At 37.3% G+C, this 21947-nt stretch overlaps 1 long non-coding RNA gene across 3 annotated transcripts; it reads right to left on the reverse strand.

Annotated features, from left to right (window-relative positions):
* Window positions 1-1345: 1345 nt before the first annotated feature.
* LOC139852357 (uncharacterized) lies at window positions 1346-7953 on the reverse strand. Of its 3 annotated transcripts, none has more exons than XR_011761036.1 (3): window positions 7705-7953; window positions 2228-2377; window positions 1346-1734 (listed from the first exon to the last, which is right to left on the reverse strand). It is a non-coding gene; the product is annotated as an uncharacterized lncRNA (long non-coding RNA). The 3 variants fall into 3 exon arrangements; XR_011761038.1 differs by lacking the exon at window positions 7705-7953 and adding an exon at window positions 3393-4031; XR_011761037.1 differs by lacking the exon at window positions 7705-7953 and adding an exon at window positions 2875-3348.
* Between the last annotated feature and the right edge of the window lie 13994 nt (window positions 7954-21947).

Here is a 21947-nt window from a genome sequence, read left to right on the forward strand (position 1 = left end):
TAATATTTTACACTATAAATAAGGCCTCTATGTTAGCCTTCAAAAACACACTTTGATATATATTTCATATATATAAACTCTCTCTCTTTTCTTACTTATATGTATAAGTCTCTAATTAGTAAATAAGCCAAAGGTAGTTATAAACTACTGAATTATAACAATATCAACGTTAATCTCAATTATTAGATAGTATATATTAAACTAGATTTGAGAGCTCAAAAAATAAGTATTTGAATGCGTTAGTATTGGTACCGGTTACATGTATTATACATGTTACATGTATTATATTGGTACCGGTTACATGTATTATACAATTACAATGACGAAAGCAAGTATCAATGAAACTATACTGTTATGATTAAGGAATTATATTTTTTATAATGTTTTGTGGCAATATACAACATAAGTGAAACAAAATTTGTTATTCAAATAGGTTAGTTTACTACGTATATAGAGTTAAACTTGAATTTTGGCTATTAAATAAAGAAAGAAATTGATACGTTTCAAAGTGTCTAAATGGATAAAAGTGTCTAAATGAACAAAGAGCTTGATGTTGTAATTTGTCTACAACATCTTCAACTTCAACCAACAATTCGGAACGGGTCAAAGTGTAAATGGTCATCCACATATTATGAGTTAATACCCGCGACTTCGCGAAATTATGAAAGTAACATTTTAAGCAACAATTAAGGGTGTGTTTGATAAAACTGAATGATTTAGTGTTGAATGGTTCATAATCTGAATGATTCAGAGTCTCTGAATAAACCTGGTTCTGAATGAAAATAAACTGTTTGATAGTCATTATGAATGAACGATATGAAATGAGTAAAATTACCTTATTAACGTGTTACACGAATAAAAAATTCAATATAATTGTTTGTTAAGTGTTCTGGATGTGATTTGAGAAAGATATTACAGAAAAATTACGTGCTTAATGGTTAAGAAAGTGTTTTAACTCTGAATGGTTCGACACTGAATGCTGAATCATTCAGTATCATATGTTATTCAGAGGTCAGAAACAAACGCGCTGAATGGTTCAGCATTCAGCGCTGAACCATTTAGTTAAGAGGTAAACAAACGCACACTAAGTTGTACAACACCAAATTATACTCTGCATGCAAAACTTGAGAGTAATTTAACCACTGATGGCAAAAATTAGGCGCCTAGTATAGGATCCCATAATATGTCAATTGTTTTGGATTGACAAATTCATCTAGCAATATGTTTGTTAGCGAACTTCGGGATTTTTTTTAAAGAATATAGATCCTTCATTTGAAACCATCAAATGATGCCATTACAGAGTTATGTACCATTCTTTAGGATATAATCTCATCACCAATTCATGTGTAACAAACAAATACAATGAAAATTCTAATATTGATATAAATTCATACAATATGTACCATTATGCATACAATCAGCATTTTTAAATAGATAATAAAATCAACATTTGACTTGTTTACATACCATCATCATCCCAACAAAAGGGAGCCCCCATTTGGGTACTTCAGATCATCCACATTTTTCCATACTGTAGAACCACCCACATTAGTCCTATCAGTGTTTAATCCACCATCTTTTCCATATATCAATTTGATAATGTTTCTCCAAACAGCCTTTGTTCCACCTTATACCGCCACCACATTTACATAGGAGGCTTAGATTTTTGGATCTAATAAAACCTATGCCCAAATCGCCAGTTGCCTTTGTCGAAATACTTTGCTTCCATTTCACCTAAATAATTGATTTCCGATCAAAGGTATTCCAAAAGAACTTTCGCCTTAAATTTTCATGCTTATAAATAATAACTTTGGGAATTTTAAGACCACTCCCTATGGTTCCATTATCCGTCATTACCCGCTCATTACCCGTAATGAACTATAGGCACGGATTAGTTACCCGAGTTAGTTACCCGCATTCACCATGGATTTAATGGAAGTGCTTAGGTTAGTTATAAGAATTGTGGGTCCCAGTGGCTTTTTATTGTTGGACTTGATGTTTTATTGCTTGTACGTTGTATATTAAGAGGAGTATGGTTTTAGCCATGATAGGGAGTGTTTAGTTACGAGTTAGTTATAGGATATTAGTATTGATGTGGCGCTGATGTGAAAGATTAAGAGGATGAATAGTTTAGTTACGATAGGGAGTGGTCTAAATAAGGAAGAAAAGTAAAGTAATAAAAGTCAACTTACAGTTGATAAAAGTAATATACGTAATGTCAACTCACAGTGTGTACTTGGATAGTTGGATCTCTGGCTGATGATGTTCCTCAAATGGAGTGTTAGTTGCCGAAGGTGGTGGGATCTTTGTTTGAGAAGGTGTACTTTTTAAGGATATAATAAATTATAAGAAGAACAATACATGAGATTCACATAACCTGATATTGAACAAAAAGTACAAGTGTATTAGACAATAATGTAGTTCTATACTTGTGTCCCAATTGCTATGTTGAAGGTTAACTGGCAGTCAACTAAGTAATCGTTCATGTTCAATTTCGTCAAGAAACTTTTGTGGGAAATTTTGAAAGTTAAGTCAACTGTAGGTGACCATTTACAAATTAGAAACTAGGGTAAATGGGTCAATTAATAAAGAAAAGGCTCATGGTTTCAGTCAAATGGATAGAAATTAGCATATAGTAGATGCTTTTTGGAAGCATTCTCTGCTGACATTTATATAATTATTGTTACTACAATGATATGGTTTTTGCAATAATATCTAAACCACCCGTTATCAATAAAAAAAAGATGGACAAAACATATTGGCTGACATTTCAGCCTCGACCTTTTTGACCGTAACCAACCTGAAAAACCCGCTCATTTTGCATAGTAGAAGAAAGATATTGTCAGAATACAGAAACATAAAAGTATAATTTACCTTTTATGAAGAGTGGACTTTAGGATCAGAAGAAAGGTCTCTTCATCACTTCCTAATTTAGATGATCACAAGAACACATTTGCAGCCACATTCTAACGGATACAAAGGCTACTTCACAAACATATTTCCTATAAAATAAGAGTGGTTCCAAAAGGCATATTGGAGCCTAACTCCTTTTAGAAATAGCTGTTAGGATCTTTGAGCTTATAAAGCATACTTGTATTTTTCATAGAAATCAATTGTATCAATTCAAGCTTATAATCAATAAACCGATCAATACAATCTTTAATTCTTATAAAGTAACATGGTATCAGAGCTAACGGTGAAGATCTAGGATCAATTCACTCGTTTTAAGCTTAAATCATTTACCAGAATAAGCTTCCATGTCAAAATTGACGGTAGGTTAAGATGCAAATACACGAAAACAACTTATTAAACCAAGCTACCATGTCAAATATTGACGCAGCTTGGCCAATAACCAAGAACAACTTCAATTTATAAATGGTCAAACGAGTTACCTGAGGGCTCTCTGTAAACCACAAACCTCCGTCACCAATACAGAAACCATCACCTTTGTCCCGTCATCAATAAATCACCACCGGTCACTAGAACAGCCGATATGTGTGTATTGTGGTGTGTCAAATCACACAATAATTCAGTGCTTTAAACTGATCGGTTATCCCAAGTGGTGGAACAAGAACAAAGGCAAGGTAATGGAAGCAACGACCAATTTCGTGGCTAATGGTAGGAACAGAGAGACAACCAACAATGAAAGATGCAACCAACAATACATCATCAGTTCATCACGAAACAACAAAGGTAACCCTAATTCCATGTCGTATTTATCTCAAAAAACGACCAAATGGGTGAGGGTAAAACCCCCGAATCGAAGGATTGGACCTTCTGTTCATCAATCGGCCGGAGTAAATAGGGTAAACCCTAAAAACTCCAAATTGGCTGATAACAAACGGACCTGGGAAACGCCAAATCGATTTTCTTGTTTGCAAGATTTGATAAGAGAACAAGGGTTAAACCCTAAACTCAAACCAAATCAGAAAAAAAGAAACGAAAATAGACCAGTAAAGAAATTTGGAATATTTTTCCAAGAAAGAGATAGTGATAAGATGAAACGTGGGATATTGTTCCAAGAAAAAGAAAGTGATGAAATGAAACGTGTGGCTCTAGATAAAAGTGTTTCCAATATTCAATTTAATAAAACTGATCCCAAAAGGTTTTCAATGGTTGACGTGTTTTCAGATAAAAGGAAAAGTGTTTCCAACTTTTTAAAAGATCAAAGGTTTTCAACGGGGAAGATGGGCGAGTGAGACCAAAATATTTTTATAATAAATCTAGCCCGAGACCCAATGATAGATCTGGCCCAAGTAACATAAATCTTTTTAAAGATTTTATAAACCCGAGTAAACAAACTGGATCTGGCCCAAACCCGAGTAAACAAACTGGATCTGGCCCAGATCTAAATTTTGATATTATTGGAAAAAGTAATATTGTTGCAAACGAAAGTAACAATAAAAATAATGAATGGATTTTTGACTGCGGTGCTACTCACACTATGACTTTTGAAAAATCTGATTTCTGTTCCGAAACAAAACCTCGGGTTAATAAAATTCAAACGGCTAACGGGGGCATTGTACAAGTAGAAGGGGGAGGAAAAATTGAAATCACTCCGACTATGAAATTATCTAATTGTTTATATATTCCAACCATGTCTCATAAATTATTATCCGTTAGTCACGTTACAAAAGAATTAAATTGTTCCGTTTTATTACACCCCACTTTCTGTATCCTTCAAGATATCAGAACTGAGTGATTATTGGGCGTGGTACCGAACGGAGTGGGTTGTACTATGTGAACGAAGTAACCCAACAAGGTACCGTGATGCTTGCTCACGGAACACCTACGAGGGAAGCTTGGTTATGGCATAGCAGGTTGGGTCACCCATCTGTCGGATACTTACATGCTTTATTTCCGAGTCTTTTTCCATCAAACGTTACTTTAAATTGTGAAACTTGTATTTTGGCAAAAGGTTTAATCTGGCGGGGAAACCCTGACCCCGTGTGCCTTGCTTTAATCCATTCGGATGTATGGGGTCCTGCACCGGTCACTGGAGGAAAAAACTTCCGATATTTTGTCCTATTTATTGATGACCATTCACGCATGACCTGGATTTATTTTTTAACTCACAAATCGGAAGTGTTTGAAAATTTTTCTCACTTTTATAAAATGGTACAAACCCAATTTAATAAAAACATACACATGTTAAGATCCGATAATGGGGGTGAGTTTGTCAACTCATCAATGAAATCTTTTTGCGAAAATAATGGGATTATTCATCAAACCTCGTGTGCTCATACCCCCCGAGCAAAATGGCGTAGCCGAACGAAAAAATCGACTACTTTTAGAAATGACAAGAGCATTATTAATTGAATCCAAAGTTCCGAAGAGTTTTTGGCCCGAAGCTCTTGCTTCCGCTACTTATCTTATCAATCATTTACCTACCAAAGTTTTGGGCACAAAAACCCCTAAAGATACCCTTTCCAAATTTCATACCCTTCCGACTTCATTTAGCATCGAACCTCGAATATTTGGGTGCTCGGTCTTTGTTCACATTCCAAAACATGAGCGTACCAAACTAGATCCTTGTGCAGAAAAATGTGTCATGGTTGGCTATGGAATAAACCAAAAAGGATATCGGTGTTACAGCCCAAAAAGACGTCATGTTTTTACCATAATGAACTGTGATTTTGTTGAAACTGAATATTTTTACAATAATACCCAACTCACGAGTGAGGGGGAGAATGAAATTAATGACACTCTCAGTTGGATGACATGGGTTCCACATCAAACACCTCAAACACAAAACCCTGAACCAACTCAAACACAAGAGCCCTAGCCAACACAAAACCCTGAACCTTTACAAACTCCAACACTAAACCCCGAGCCAATACAAGACCATGAACCCACAGAAAGTATCTCACCAAACCATGAGACTACTGAAACCTCCTCGAACAATGAACATCAAACTCACGAGGAACAAAATAACACCAATTCCGATGAAACCACCCAACGATATGTCCTACCTCAAAGAGTCAATAGAGGTGTCCCACCCAAACGATACTCACCTGAAAAAGAAGCACAAAGATCCAGATATCCTATGGCTAATATAGCACAGCTGCACAGGGAAATCTGTCTAAAGAAGCTCATCAGTTTAATTCCGCAATTTACTCTGAAAATATTCCAAATTCCGTTGAACAAGCTCTAAAATTAAAAAACTGGAACAAAGCAATGGAAGTTGAAATGAAAGCCTTGAATGATAACGACACGTGGGAAAAATGTGTCTTGCCTCAAGGAAAAAAACCAGTGGGATGTCGATGGGTATTTACAATAAAATATAAACCAGATGGAACTATTGAAAGATATAAAGCTCAAATGGTTGCGAAAGGGTACACTCAGACATATGTGACCGATTACTCCGAAACCTTCTCACCAGTTGCGAAAATTGATACCATTAGAGTTCTCTTTTCTATCGCTGCAAATGAAGATTGGCCACTTCACCAATTTGATGTGAAGAATGTTTTTCTACATGGCGAAATAAAGGAAGAAGTCTATATGGAAGCACCACGGGGATTCAGTGACAACTTCAAAAACAGAGAAGTTTGTCGACTTAAAAAGGATTTATATGGGTTAAAACAATCCCCATGGGCTTGGTTTGGGAGATTTACTTTATTTATGAAAAAAACGATTTCAAACAAAGTAACTCAGATCATACTCTCTTCTTTATACGAAAAGGAAATTTGATTACATGTTTAATCATTTACGTTGATGATATGATAATAACAGGAAATGATAAAGAGGAGATTTCTAACTTAAAAGTAAACTTATTTAACGAATTTGAAATGAAAGACTTGGGAAGACTTAAATATTTTTTGGGGATTGAGGTGTTAAGATCCCAACAGGGAATATTTATCTGTCAAAAGAAGTATGTCCTTGATTTTTTTGCAGAAACAGGTATGATTGATTGCAAACCAGCTGATACTCCAATGATTCCAAACCAAAAGTTATATATGGAAGACGAAGCTGATCTTGCTGACAAAGGGCAATACCAAAGGATGGTGGGAAAACTCATCTATCTTGCTCACACTCGGCCAGATATAGCACATGCAGTTGGAGTTGTGAGCCAGTTTATGCATCAACCACAGGTTTACCATATGGAGGCTGTAATGAGGATCATCAGATACTTAAAGAAAACAGCAAGCAATGGAGTTCTATTCAAAAAGAATGGGCATCTTAAAGCACAAGTTTATACGGATGCAAGTTGGGCTAGAGAAAAAGGAGATAGACGATCAACTTCAGGCTTCTTCTCAATAGTTGGAGGAAACTTAGTTGCGTGTAAGAGTAAGAAACAAAAGGACGTTTCCTTATCGAGTGCTGAATCAGAATTTAGAGGAATCGCAAAGGGAGTGGTGGAAGCTTTATGGATTCGAAAACTCTTGACAGAAATAGGATTCCCTCTAAAAGAAGCTATTTAAATCCTCTGCGATAATGAAGCAGCAATCGCAATCTCAGAAAATCCAGTTCAACATGATCGAACAAAACATGTTGAAGTGGATAGACACTTTATCAGAGAAAAGTTAGATGATGAAATTATTTCTTTACCATCAATCAGATCAGAAGACGAGCTAGCCGACATCCTCACCAAGTCAGTCAACGGAAGACACTTCAGCGAAGTTCTCTTCAAGTTGAATATCGGAAACCCCACTATTCAACTTGAGGGGGAGTGTCAGAATACAGAAACATAAAAGTATAATTTACCTTTTATGGAGAGTGGACTTTAGGATCAGAAGAAAGGTCTCTTCATCACTTCCTAATTTAGATGATCACAAGAACACATTTGCAGCCACATTCTAACGGATACAAAGGCTACTTCAAAAACATATTTCCTATAAAATAAGAGTGGTTCCAAAAGGCATATTGGAGCCTAACTCCTTTTAGAAATAACTGTTAGGATCTTTGAGCTTATAAAGCATACTTGTATTTTTAATAGAAATCAATTGTATCAATTCAAGCTTATAATCAATAAACCGATCAATACAATCTTTAATTCTTATAAAGTAACAGATATATGTAAAAGCTTACCTCTTATGTAAAATCAAAAATCAACAACAAAAAAAAAAAAATCCCCACTTGAACATTAAGTGATCCTTCCTGCTGAAAAGATTGCAAACTTGATAGCGTGTACCCTTTGGGAAGTATTCCCAACAAATACGCAATTAAGGTGGCCAGCTTCATAATATAAGAAGACAATATTCAAATTATCTTGATAGCACATGGTCAAGGTTGCAAAAATCGCTACGATCTCAACTTGCATAACCAAGATGAATTCTACAAAGCACAAGTGATGATGATATGTTAGTTTAGCGACCAAAATATTATATAAATGCCTGTAGACGATTTTTCTAAGGATCTTAGGTCGCTTGAACTCTAAACTAGAGGCGAAATACACTAGAAAAGGGTTAAACCGAGATATGGGTCGTTTTGGGATCGAATTGGTCAAACCTAGAGAAAAACCTAGATTAGATCGACTCCTAGACGATATATTTCGGTGGTATATGATGTTAGGGTTCTCTGGAGACGAAAACCTACGACTTAGGGTGAATAGGACGAGTAACCTCATCAAAGAAGTCTAAACCCGTATATATAGTGAACACAGACACACTCGGTCGAGTGTCTGTGTCCACACGGTCGACTGACTGACACAGTTGGTCGAGTGTCTTTACACACTCGGTCGACTGTCTACAGTTTAAACATATTGATCACTTGATAAATTAAGTATGCACAAACACAAATATAATCAATTGTCTCAAGTAAACATTATTACATAACCGAGATGTGTTAAACATAAAAACGGATAACGGCTGGGGATTCATGCACCAACAAACTCCCCCTAAGACCTAGCCGTTACAATAAAGCATTCGGTTATCAATCCGTATAAGGATCTGTCACGCAGTTCTTCAGATATTAAAGTTTAACAACTCTGCAATACTGTTCAGCTTGCACACGATTCTCTGAACGATACAGCATCCTATTGTAGTAAAGGGTAAACATATCTTCTTCATAGTAGTTTCTCAACCAAACTGGATCTAGAACCCTTATACTATCATTTTCATCTCCTCCATCCTTGTCTAACACAATCACCGCTTCCTCCGAGCGTTCATCATAATACCACCAACGAAAACGAGGACTGAAGTGCTGCGGCATCTTCCTCAGGGGAACCTTCCGCATATACCTCACAGGTTGATATTTTACTATCTTCCTTCTGACCCCTATTTTCTTGTTCGTTCGATACGAGATCTTCGGAAACTGAGGACGAAAACCTATGAAATTAGGTGACTGATATGATCTCCTTATCTTACGAACCAAAATATCAGGAACTCCACAATAATCCTGATACAACATCTTAAGCCTGGCTACCTGCATAAACTCAAAATAAGGTAACGTTTTGAACTCATATGGAGATTTGATATAATCCACTCCATGTTCTTTCTTGATCGCATATATATCAAATTCTTTAATATAAGCCCAGGCAATTATCTTTCCCTTAGCACGTAAACTCTCACAGTGCTCGATAAACTTCAAAAATTGCGGCTCCACCTTAGGCTTCATCACATACTGCCTTATCCGCATCATAATCTTCCATTCTTCTTCCAACACTTCAACTTTTTCTTTGTTGATCTTCACTGGAAAGAAACCTTCCGGTAACACACTTTCTTGTTCTTTCTGTTCCTTTTCTTTACACTGTCTGTTCAAAAGCTCATCATTCATCTGAAAATAATCAGCAAAAGTTGGATACTCATCACCAACACCTTCATAACGAGGATAAGGCTCGGTTGGCTCATCCTCAATAACCACTTCATCAAAACTGTTATAACTTTCATCAAAAACATCAGTATCACTCATATCATCATCAAAATTACGAGCCCCTAAAGTTGAAGCTTCAGTTGAGGCTTTTGATGCAGCGTCAGCATATTCCTTAGCTTCTCGCTCTAGACGCTCCATCCATTCCTGCTCAGTTTCGGTGAGATCCGGAGGGATCTCCCCTTCTTCTAAATCAGTGTAAACAGTAGTGTGATTAAGACGGTCCTGCATAGCTAAAAATTCAGAAACTGTTATAACTTGAAGAGGAGTTACATACAGCGGGTTATCCTCCGTGTAGCCTTTTGCAACTTCAACAACCCTGTCTTCCTCAGCTTCACCAAAAGTACCAAAAGGATCAGGTTCTCCATCTTCCTCTTCAACCACAACCTTTTTCTCCCATTCATTTAACCTCTCAGTCAATTCTTGATTTTGAGTCCGAAGAGTTAAAATTTCACCAGCTTGACTTCCCACATTTTTCTCTAGTTCATTAATCTTCAACTGTTGTCGATCAACTAACTTCCTCAACTCAGACATTTCAGTTTCTATCTTCCTTTTGTCTTCGTCAGCAGCCTTTTGAAATTTAGCAAAATCAGCAGACAACTGAATCAATCTCCTGTTAACTATTCCCGAGAAATCACCTGATGCAACCTCATGACGTTGAGAATCTTGAACTTGCTGAGAAGATGTAGTTTGTTGTAGTTGAGTGGGTGGAGTTTGAGTAGAAGCACCAGTAACCTGAACAGTCGGAGAAACCTTTGGCTGAGATTTAGTTGTGGAAGATGAACTTACGTCTTTAACCAAAATCTTCAAACGCTTTTGTCTCCCTCTTGTCGACACCTTGGGAGTTTCAGCTAGCTTCCTTTTAACCAAATCCACCTGACTCTCATCAAGCGCTGTAACATTCTCCTCATCAACTAATCGAGGACCAGTATGTCTTGGCGGTGGCTGATTCACCTCTTCTCCTCCTTCAATAGTAATATCTGTCTCATCTCCAGAAGTACTGTTCTCATGACGACAACTCAAACCTTCTGGACACACGTAATTTTCATTAATCAGATGACCGATTAATCCTTTCTCCGGAACCTCAACCCGGCTCTGCAAAAACCTGTTGAATGATTGATCATTTAAATGGTTCTGTTTTAGCTCATCCTCAGGAATTTTCACTAACCCCTGAACTTGCTTCTCCAGCATAATTTGAAGAAACCTTGGGAACACCAGATGAATCTTCCTCTTAACATTCAGAACCATTCCATCAAAAATCACTTGAGAAAAGTTAAAATCAGCGTTCAAAACCAACGCAACAAACATAGAGCTGTACTTAGCTGTCATCTCGTCAAAACCGCCCTGCATCGGGCTCAAACATCTAAGAAGAACGTACGTAAAGTATCGATATTGCCTTGGAAGCTTCGTACGTTTAACAGCTTTGGTTATATCACTAGTATAACCACATCTCTTTAAGCACCTTCTAACTTTCAAAATCGGCAAATCAGTTGGCATGTCATCATTATTCGGGAACCCCAGATCTTCCCTGATAGTCTGTGCCGAAATACGAACAATTGTGTTATTGACAGAACTCAATATCACCTTTCTGTTATCTTCTGTAACAACTTGAGCAACCTCCCAGAATGTTCTCTGATGAGAATAATATGGAGTACACTCAGCAGTAATAGCTTTAAAGATCCTGGAACGCTTCAAAAATGCAATAATAGGACCAAATCCTCCTCTTCGGGCCTCAGGACCCTTTTCGTCAACACATGCAAGTACGTTTGTATCTTCTCGACCAATCAGACCCGGTAACTCAGAAGATAAAGGAATTCGTGGTTCACGTTCTTCATCAGACATCTGCTGTTGCTCTTGAGACATTGTGAATATCTGAAAAACACTCAAAACAATATAATTAATAAGCATTTACCTCCATGTATCATGGGGTATCTAGTTAATCGTACGAATCAACAGATAAACAAACATAACAAGTACATTAACTAATACCCACACATTTATATCATTCGGAGGTTATGTTTATTACACACCATAGTTCAAAGGCTAACATGCTAGCCCCATAGTTAAACATAATCCCACTAAATCACAAACATAAGGATTATGCTTCAATAACATCCTCTGGTACTGGATTCAATTTGTAATTCGTGTCCTCAAACAGATCAAGCTCATCAAACAAATGATTTAAAAGGACGGCATAGGGAAATGGTTTTTCCTCATTATCCATAGCATCCTTCATGATATTAATGACAATCTGACTAAAATTCACCTTGATACGTTCCATAAGATAGTACAACAGAACAGCCTCAGTACCAGATAACAAATCGTCAGATGGATCTCTAAACACCACATTTCTTTTGATAATCCTCAAGTTAGACACCAAATCATCTCTAACATCACTATCTCTAATCTCAATTCTATTGGAACCAATTACATATCCTGGCTTGGTAATGTGAGCAGCCACCCCACCCGCATCAAATTTGCTAGAGATCTTACTAATATCTTTACTAGGGCAATATATCTTGGCTCCCCAGTAATTCAATAGTAAGTGATCTGTGAAGTCATCTATTGTCCACTTATAGGCATTACCAAAGAAATTAGCATGAACATGTTTCTTTTCTATGGCCACACTAGAATAGAACTCTCGGATAAGCTTAGGACAGAAATGATTCCCTATCAGAAGAAATGTTATACAATCTAAACCTTTCCACATATCTTGAGTGAACTGGGTTGCAGTAACTTTGGTCTCTACACGGATAGGCCTGTGTTTGGCCAAAGCTCTCTTACGTTCAAGATCATATTCCCAAGTTCCACTTATCCTACTACTTGGTCCTGACATTCTTAAAGCAAAACTACACAAAACATTCAGTATAACATGATATGAACTTAACAAAACAATCAAAAACAGCAAAATTCAAAATTAGGGTTTCTATACACTTGATCGAGTGTATATACACACACGGTCGTGTGTATCTTCGAACGGTCGAGTGTGTGAACTCACTCGATCGAGTGTGCCACACACTCGGTCGAGCGTGTTCATCATATCTGAGAACCCTAACTTTGCAAATCAATCAAATCTGTTGTTTTTGCTTCAAGATCTGACCACAATAATCTCTAAACATGCCGATTAACATAATCAAACAACTAATTTTAACAGATTAAATCTAAAAAGCATTCGATTCGAGTTTTGCATTTCAAACACAAAATCAAAGATTATGAGCAAACGAAAACGAGTTATGATACCTTATTAGTGGCGCTGTGATCACAAGAGAAAGATGTATCTAAAGCTAGCGATCAAAAACTCGTTCTTTAAACTTGAAAAACTTGGTAAAATTCGATCTCTAAATCACACAAGTATTCTGAGCCGATTGAGACTCAGACCCTTTTTATACCCCCAGACACACTCGGTCGAGTGTGTCGTCCACACGGCCGTGACTGAATGCTCACTCGGTCGAGTGTGTTTTAAACACCTCACATAATTTTCACCTAGTCAGTCGGTCGTGCGAGTAGCTTACACGGTCGAATGTTTTTACTCACTCGGTCGACTGTCTTTAGGGTTGAAAACATAGAAAATTTCGATTTCAATATCACAACACCTTCCTTGTCCACTCCCCCTAGGACTGATCTCCACAGTATAAAAACAAAACCCACATTGTTCCTTTAAGCTCTAAACAATTTATTCTCTAATTTAACGAAAAACATAGGGTCCTTTCACAGTAAACCTTTCCAAGAACTGAGTTGTTTGGCTTAATACATAAACAGAAATGTACATGCAACTAATCTTATGAATGCAAACAATCTCAGATATGCATGCACATGCAAATACACAAAGCAAAATATTGTACAAGATCCAGTGTGTCATGATTATCAGCAACAGTTAATCTTTTAGATAACATCAGCTTCATTAAACAATAGCATAAGAAGAATATACGATGTTATTAGCAAAGGAACAGATAAAACTGCATATCATGAATCACACCACAAGGAGAATAACACATCTTTTGTGAGTTGACATATTAAATTGATTATATCTTTTGACTCGGGGATCAGAACTGAACTATATTGACATGTTTCTCCACAATTCATTCATTAACTTATTAGATAAAGCATATACAGAACAACTTTCAGATATATCAGCAAACATTTATCAACTTTCATCCCAGACTTCGATGATCACGTTTTATTAAATTACTTTAACACATTTCAATGTTAGACTTTGATCACGAAGTCAGTCCTCATTTGAGATCGCACGATGTTTCAGGTAGAACAATTGAGCACAACATGTTGACGCTGTCCTCTTATCACATCAATGTACTTTCAATTTGATTGAACAGAACCATCTCATGATGTTTCTAGCAACCCTGTCAGCCATGAGCTTCTACCTTAAACTTACACCTTTCGTTTCAGATAACCTTGTGAATCTCAAATTTATTGCATACTTTGTTAAAGACGCATACCGGCCGCTACAAACCTCATACTTAAACGGAAATCGTATGATGTATGATGTTGGATGGATGGAAGTGATATATATATATATATATATATATATATATATATATATATATATATATATATATATATATATATATATATATATATATATATATATATATATTTGAGTGATGGAATGCTAAGATATCCTCCAGAAGATATTCCCTCTATCCAGGTCAATAGGTACAATCCCATTCCACAGACAAAAGATGTAAAGTCCACTAAAAATGATGTGAACTGAATAATTTAAGTTCTCTATATCTGATGATCTGATAAATTTCTCCCCCTCGGATGTAGATAACTAAATCTTCCAAATAAATCTCCGATGGTATTATCTCTGAAGCTGTGTTCAATTCTTGATCCATGATTCTCTTACAGTAATGTGATGCATCATTTTATTTACAACGTGGAATAAAGAAACATCAACATAACAATTTTTTTTTTTTTTTTTTTTTTTTTGGATTTTCTGATGTTGCCTTTTCTTCATAAAACAAACAAAATAAATAAGTAAATACAACTATACATGATGATGATGCACTACTGTCTTTGACTTTAGTAGAAACTGCACAGAAAACCAATCTTCTGATATTGAAATCTAGAAACGGATGACGTTGCAAAATATAAATCATTCTGTGTCCGTGACACAAGACTGCACTTCTCAACCCTTTTAGAGAAAGCACCTCCCTTCGGGTACCCGATATGTATGTTGTTGAATTTCGGTCCAAGTAATAAAGGTAAATAGAAACAAGTATGCATCCTAAACAAAGTATGCTCACCTTGGGGACTCACAAAATTATCCTTTTGCTACCGAGTATAAATCGTAGTAGGGGAGACCTCAACCGTCTGTTGAGTTTCTGAACAACCATTTCTCAGTACATATTCTGTGATAAGTAGGTGACTACCCTCAACCGCTGTAAATCTTTCCATGATTTCCTCATCGTGATATTTACGCTTGGTTAATGTGATCATCTCTATCTAGAGTTAGGCCAATAAAGTCCACTAACACATCATCAATCATCCTGTATTACTTGTTTTTCACAACTTACATGTCAGTTCAGTATTGCAATCACTTCCCCACAACATAGAATAAGCAACTCATTTTCAAGTTTTTCAATTTTTATGGAATTTTCATTTTTCAATTTTTATTTGCTTTTCTGGTTTTTCTGATTTTTATGGCTTTTTGGTTTTCTCTGTACAAATGCATAAAACTATCTAAAAACATAAGCAAACATGCAGAAAATCATCAAAAACTAATCTATCATGCAAATGGAAAGTAAACACGCAGATGATCTACAAACTACCATGCAAACCTACACAAATGATACAAGCAGTTGCAAGACCTTCACAACTCAGTCTCTTGGTTAGGCTCCTCTGTGTCAGGAACCTCAGTTTCAGGAACCACGTCAGTAAGCAATTTAATACCTATTTCCTTCAACAGAAAATCAAAGCGTGGTTTATCAAAAGCTTTTGTGAAGAGATCAGCCCTTTGGGCTGTAGTGTCTATCTGCACTATATTTATCAGCTTTTTCTCATAGCAATCTCTAATGAAATGGTACTTAATCCCTATATGTTTCGTTTTAGAATGATTTACGGGATTTTTAGTGACAGCTATGGCAACAGTATTATCAACATAAATAGGAGTGTTAGAAATTTGCAAACCGTAGTCACGTAGTTGCTGTTGAATCCAGATGACCTGAGATGTACAGCTGGCCGCGGTAATGTATTCTGCTTCACAAGTGGACTGCGCCACAGCTGTTTGCTTCTTACACTGCCAGGTAACAAGTTTGCTTCCCAGAAACTGACAACCTCCTGATGTTGACTTAAAATCTTTCTTACATCCTCCATAGTCTGAATCACTATACGCTGTGAGATCAAAACCATCCTCACACGGATACCATAACCCTAAGCTCGGTGTATCTTTCAAATACCTCAGAATCTTCTTAACCACTAACATATGATGAACATTAGGATTTGCCTGATAGCGAGCACACAGACAAACCGCAAACATGATATCTGGTCGAGAAGCGGTAAGATACATTAGAGAACCGATGATTGCCCTGTATAACGTTTGGTCCACTGAAGCACCCTCACAATCAGGAGATACCTCATGATTTACAGACAACGGAGTCTTAGCGGGTCTTTCTGCTTCCATTTAAAACCTCTTCAGAATATCAGCAACATACTTGGTTTGATGCAAAAAGATACCTTTATCCGTCTGAGCTACTTGTAGACCTAGGAAAAACTTTATCGTTCCCATCGAACTCATCTTGAACTTCTGCTGCATGACTTTCTCAAACTCATCAACCATTCCCTGATCTGTTGACCCGAAGATAATATCATCAACATAAACCTGCACTAACATAAGATGTTGTCCCTTCTTCTTGATGAAAAGTGTCTGATCAATGACACCTCTCCTGAAACCGTTTTCAATCATGTAGTTTGACAATGTTGCATACCATGCTCTAGGAGCTTGGTGAAGACCATAAAGTGCCTTTTCAAGTCGATAAACCTTTTCTGGGAAATGCGGGTCTTCGAAACTAGGTGGTTGTTCAACAAAGACTCTTTCATTGATCTCGCCGTACAAAAATGCGCTTTTGACATCCATCTGAAAAACTTTAAAACCCATGAAGGATGCAAAGGCCAAGAAAATCCTAATTGCTTCCAGTCGTGCAACCGGAGCAAAAACCTCATCATAGTCAATTTCAGGGATCTGTTGATATCCCTTTACCACCAGTCTAGCTTTGTTTCTGATAACAATACCCTGTTCATCCTTCTTATTTTTCAAAACCCATCGAAGACCATAGGGTACACAACCATGTGGTGGATTGACTAGCTTCCAAACCTTTAAATGTTTAAATTGTAACAGCTCCTCTTGCATTGCACTAACCCACTCGTCAAACTTCAATGCCTCATAAGCATCTTTAGGTTCAATTTGACACACATAACATGAGTGAGCATGCACAAATATTCTTCCTGTCTTATTCAACGTTGAATAAAAAGCTGTTACCACATTCGCACTCGCTGTCTGAACATCTTCTGCTACTGTTGAACTTACACTAGTCACGGGAACCTCTGATGTAGTCGGAACTTCAGATGTAGAGGCTTCAATAGACTTCCCTAGAGGAATACTAATGTGAGGAATGCCTCTTGAATTCACATAATAATCATCAAGTCGTTTAGGTGGCAGACTCACACGATTGGATCTACGTACACCTCCTGCTTCAGTTGGCGGTTCAGTCACTGTTACAGTTGGTGGTTGATTATATAGAGGATTAAGATGTTCCTCAGTCAGTTGCGTTCAACTAACTTCCTCGTCATCTTCAAGCTCACTATCTTCATCTGTATATACTACCCCGTCCTCATTTGAATCAAAATCACCTCTAAAACTCTGCGGACTTGGTTGCAAGCTAGAAATTGGATTCTGAACCTGCACTGGAGTAGTGATAACATTTTCAGAAGTGTTTTGAGAATCAAACAATATCCGAGTCAGAACTTCTTCATCTGTAGCATCTGGCGGAAGATTGAAGGAATCAAATAACTTATCATATTCAAACTGCCATGCGAATCCTTTACTGACACGAGGTGGAGCATTGCGTTGAATATCAACCTCATAACGTTCTTCTATGCACTTGGACTCAGTATTATACACCCGTTTGTTCGGATTCCTATATCCCAAGAAGATACCAGAGATCACCTTTGAATTAAATTTTCCTCCAGCGTCTCGTACCAGAATAGTACAAGGTGCACCAAAGGGTTCAAAATGTTTAATGTTTGGCTTTCTCTTGTGTAACAGTTCATAACATGTTTTACCATGTCTCTTCACCACTAGAACTCTGTTCATCACGTAGCATGCAGTACTCACGGCTTCACCCCAGAAAACAATTGGAAGACATGAATCTGCTAGCATTGTTCTTGCGGTTTCAATTAGAGTCCTGTTCTTTCTTTCAGCAACACCGTTTGATTGAGGTGTATAAGCAGGACTGAACTGTTGTTGTATCCCCTTCTCATTACAGAACAGCAGCATCTGATTGTTCTTAAATTCCGTACCATTATCAGTACGAATCTTTCTAACCTTCAACTTATACAAACTTTCGAGCTTCAGAATCAAAACTTTAATATGATCGAAAGTATCTGACTTGTGTTTCAACATCATAATCCACGAGAACTGGGAATATTCATCTGTAACCACCAAGCAGTAAGACTCTCCGGTGAGAGTTTTACAGTTAACTGGACTAAAGAGGTCCATGTGCAGCAATTCCAAAGGAATATTAACTGAATGATGCTTCTTGGCAGTATGTGACTTCTTAGTCTGTTTCCCTTGCTTACACGGAAGACAACCTTCAGGAATATAAAAACTCTTAACATTCACACCTTCAACCAATTCATTGTGGACTAGATTATTCATCTTCCTTAGACTCAGATGACCCATACGCTTATGCCAGATAAGCGACTCCTGTTCAGTAGCCTTAGAAACAAATGTCTGATGGCCTGTAGCTGCTTTAACATGAGCCTTATGCATATCAAGGATATAGAGATCCTTGCACCTTGGAGCCGTCATCAGAATCATGTCTTCCGGAATTACAAACTCTTTTCTCAAAATATAACAAAACTTATCATCAAAAGCAATGGTATACTTTTTGTCAGCAACTTGTGAAACTGAAAGCAGATTGTTCGACATCTGCTCTACATAATTAACTTTATCAAAGCTGACGTTCTCATTAGCAATAACACCCTGAGTAGTAATAAATCCTCCTTCACTACCTGCAAAAGAAACTGGTCCTCCATCCACTGTTTTCACATTAGACAGCAAATACAAGTTCCCTGTCATGTGCCTGGACGCCCCACTATCAACAATCCAAGTACTGCAGCGTGGATTGTAGGCGACCTGCACATTAAAGTAAAAGGATTAGTTAGAAAGGGCCACCCATGCCCTAATGGCAGTGGGTTTCCCATCAACACCAACAACTGGAAACTCCACCCATTGTCCTTTAGATCCAGAAGGACCTTCATGATTTTGAACAACCTTTACTTCTGATTTAGGTTTCCAAACTGTGTTATTCGGTAATGGTTTTCTATAGTAATCATTAGTTTGAAAAACCTTTTTATCATTTAATTTCACAGAAGAAGAATTAAACACTGTTGAAGGTGATCTCCTATTAAAGAAACGAGTTGGACTAAGATCAACCTTCCTTCTGGGTGTCTGTCGAATGGGTCTACAATTCATAGCCTTGTGTCCCAACCTCCCACAATTGAAACAGTTAACATTATCAACATCATGAGAGTTAAACAAATTGCGTCTAATTGGTGAAAACTGTCTCCTAGGTGGTTCAGTACGTTGTATAGTCGTAGGGGGTGACGAGACTTGTTGCTTAACAGTCTATCGACGACCAGGCGGAACATACTTGGACACACTACCAGATTTGGAACTTGCACCTGTTGGTGGTTATTCTACCTTAGGACCTGTAACGTCTATCCTTCCTTTACTGACAAACTTAGGTGACACTCCTTGAGTGTCCTTCTTCTTATTCTGTTTAGGAGTCACAATGATTTTAGACTTAGCCTTTTGACTTTCAGTCATCTTACTATCATTAGCAGGATTTTTCAGAATGGTAACAGGTTTAGTGACAAGCTTAAAAGGTTTGCTGTCTTTCTCAGTGTCGATATCAGTATCTGACTCTGTTTCATAGACAACATCTAAAGGCTTCTTCGACTCAACTATCTTAACAGAACTCTCAACAGGTGTTTCTTTAGGCTTACCATATTCTAGTTCTACAACTGGACCCTTACTTTTCTCAACTGGTTTGTTAATATACTCTCCTAGAAGTGGCGGGGCAACCTGGTTGTAACCTAAACCCTGCTGTTTAGGAGGATTCAAAGTCTGTTTTACATAAGACATCCTCTGCCAATTGTCGATCCTAGCTTTTTCAGACTCGTATTTCAACTTAAATGAATCCCTTTCTGCCTTAAGAGTCTCTATCTGTCCCAAATACATAGTAATCACTTTTCCATCATCTATAACCGTTGATTTTAAGTGACCCACCTGATTTTCTAAAGACTTAATCACATCAACATAGTCTTTCTGTTTATTAAGGTAGAAAAGCGCATCATCATAGTTCTTTTTATTAGTCTGATTCTCCAAACTTAAATTCTTAAGGTCAATTCTAAGCTTAGGACAAGTCTCACATGTAACAGATATCTCATTAAACTTTGTGATAACACATTCAAGCCTCTCAATTTCCTGTTCATAACCAATGCATTTAGAACAATTAGAAACTGAGTCAATACATACCTTATCATTTCCGGGCGTGTTGGCCATGAATGCATAGTCATTTCTTCCAACCTGAGAATCTGCATCTGATTCTGACTCTGACTCTGAGCTCGTACTATCCGAGTAATCAGCCTCATAACCTCCTTTACCCTCACCTTGATCTCCACAAACTGGACTCTGAACAGTAACAATCTTCTCATCACCACTCTTAAGATCACAGTTGAGCAAATGTTCTAGCTCCTTTCTGAACCAAGTACCAACATGACAACTCATCCCTTCTTCTTCATCAGACGAGTCAGTAGTAAACTCAAGATCTGATAAGTCCTGAGCTTTGCGAAACTTATCATACAACCTATCCTTAATCCTCTTCATGAAGCAAAATTTCATCAGCTCTTCTGCTCTCTTCAACCTAGCATCACATTTGCACACATAGCATGTGCAATTTGGATTATCCTTACCCGTACAACCTGCATTTTTCTGAACAATTCTTTCCTCTTCAATTTCTGCTTCGCTTTTACCTAAAAACACAACATTAGCTTTTTGCGTATCTACCGAGATGGACCAGTCACATACTTCATCCGCATACGTTGTAGTCAAAGCCTTGGATTGAACAGAACCCGAAGATTCTTTCTCTACAATTACATGTTGTGGTGTAACTGAGATGGTTGTCTGGTGAAAAGGATCATGAAAACCAGGCTTGGGTGGTCTCGTGCAAGTCTTCTTAAAATGACCATATTCATCACAATTGTAGCACCTAACCTTTGACATATCAAAACTGAATTTCGAATCTCGATTCAAAATCAACGATCTTTGTCCTGTTCTCTTCAAGTACTTTCTAGCACGTCTCACAATGCTACCCATACAGTAGAGTATATCCATTCTCTCAAGCTCGTCCTCATCAATCTGATCATAGTCTTCATTTTCAAGATGACTATTAAGCATCTGTCCACCAATCATATCGTTGTATGAGTTAACAACAATAGCTGCCAATGCCATATCTTCCTGAATAGATTCGCGAGATCTCTTCTTGATATTCTCAGTTTGAAACACAGGAGTTTGAGTCTGAGTCTGAGTCTGTTGAATCGGAGAATCCTCAATCATCTTAATTGTAGAATTTTGAGCTTGTAATTTAGCATTAAAGTAGCCGGACTGAGACGATGGTGCAGATATTTGTGAAGCATTGGCTGATATGTATGCTGTCTGTAGTGGAGCATGAGTACCAGAAGATGAAGCTAAAGATGATGCAGCAGCAGCTACAGAACCAAGTCTCTTTCTCTTTGCTTCATCTTGAATGTCCTTCTCCATCAACTTCGACGTAAAAGCTGTTAGTGTCAACGGACGACCTGATGAGCTGTACCTGTTCTGAATCTTTTCAATCTCATGA

This window comes from Rutidosis leptorrhynchoides, chromosome 6 (genome assembly GCF_046630445.1).
Source record: "Rutidosis leptorrhynchoides isolate AG116_Rl617_1_P2 chromosome 6, CSIRO_AGI_Rlap_v1, whole genome shotgun sequence".
Lineage (NCBI taxonomy): Eukaryota > Viridiplantae > Streptophyta > Magnoliopsida > Asterales > Asteraceae > Rutidosis > Rutidosis leptorrhynchoides.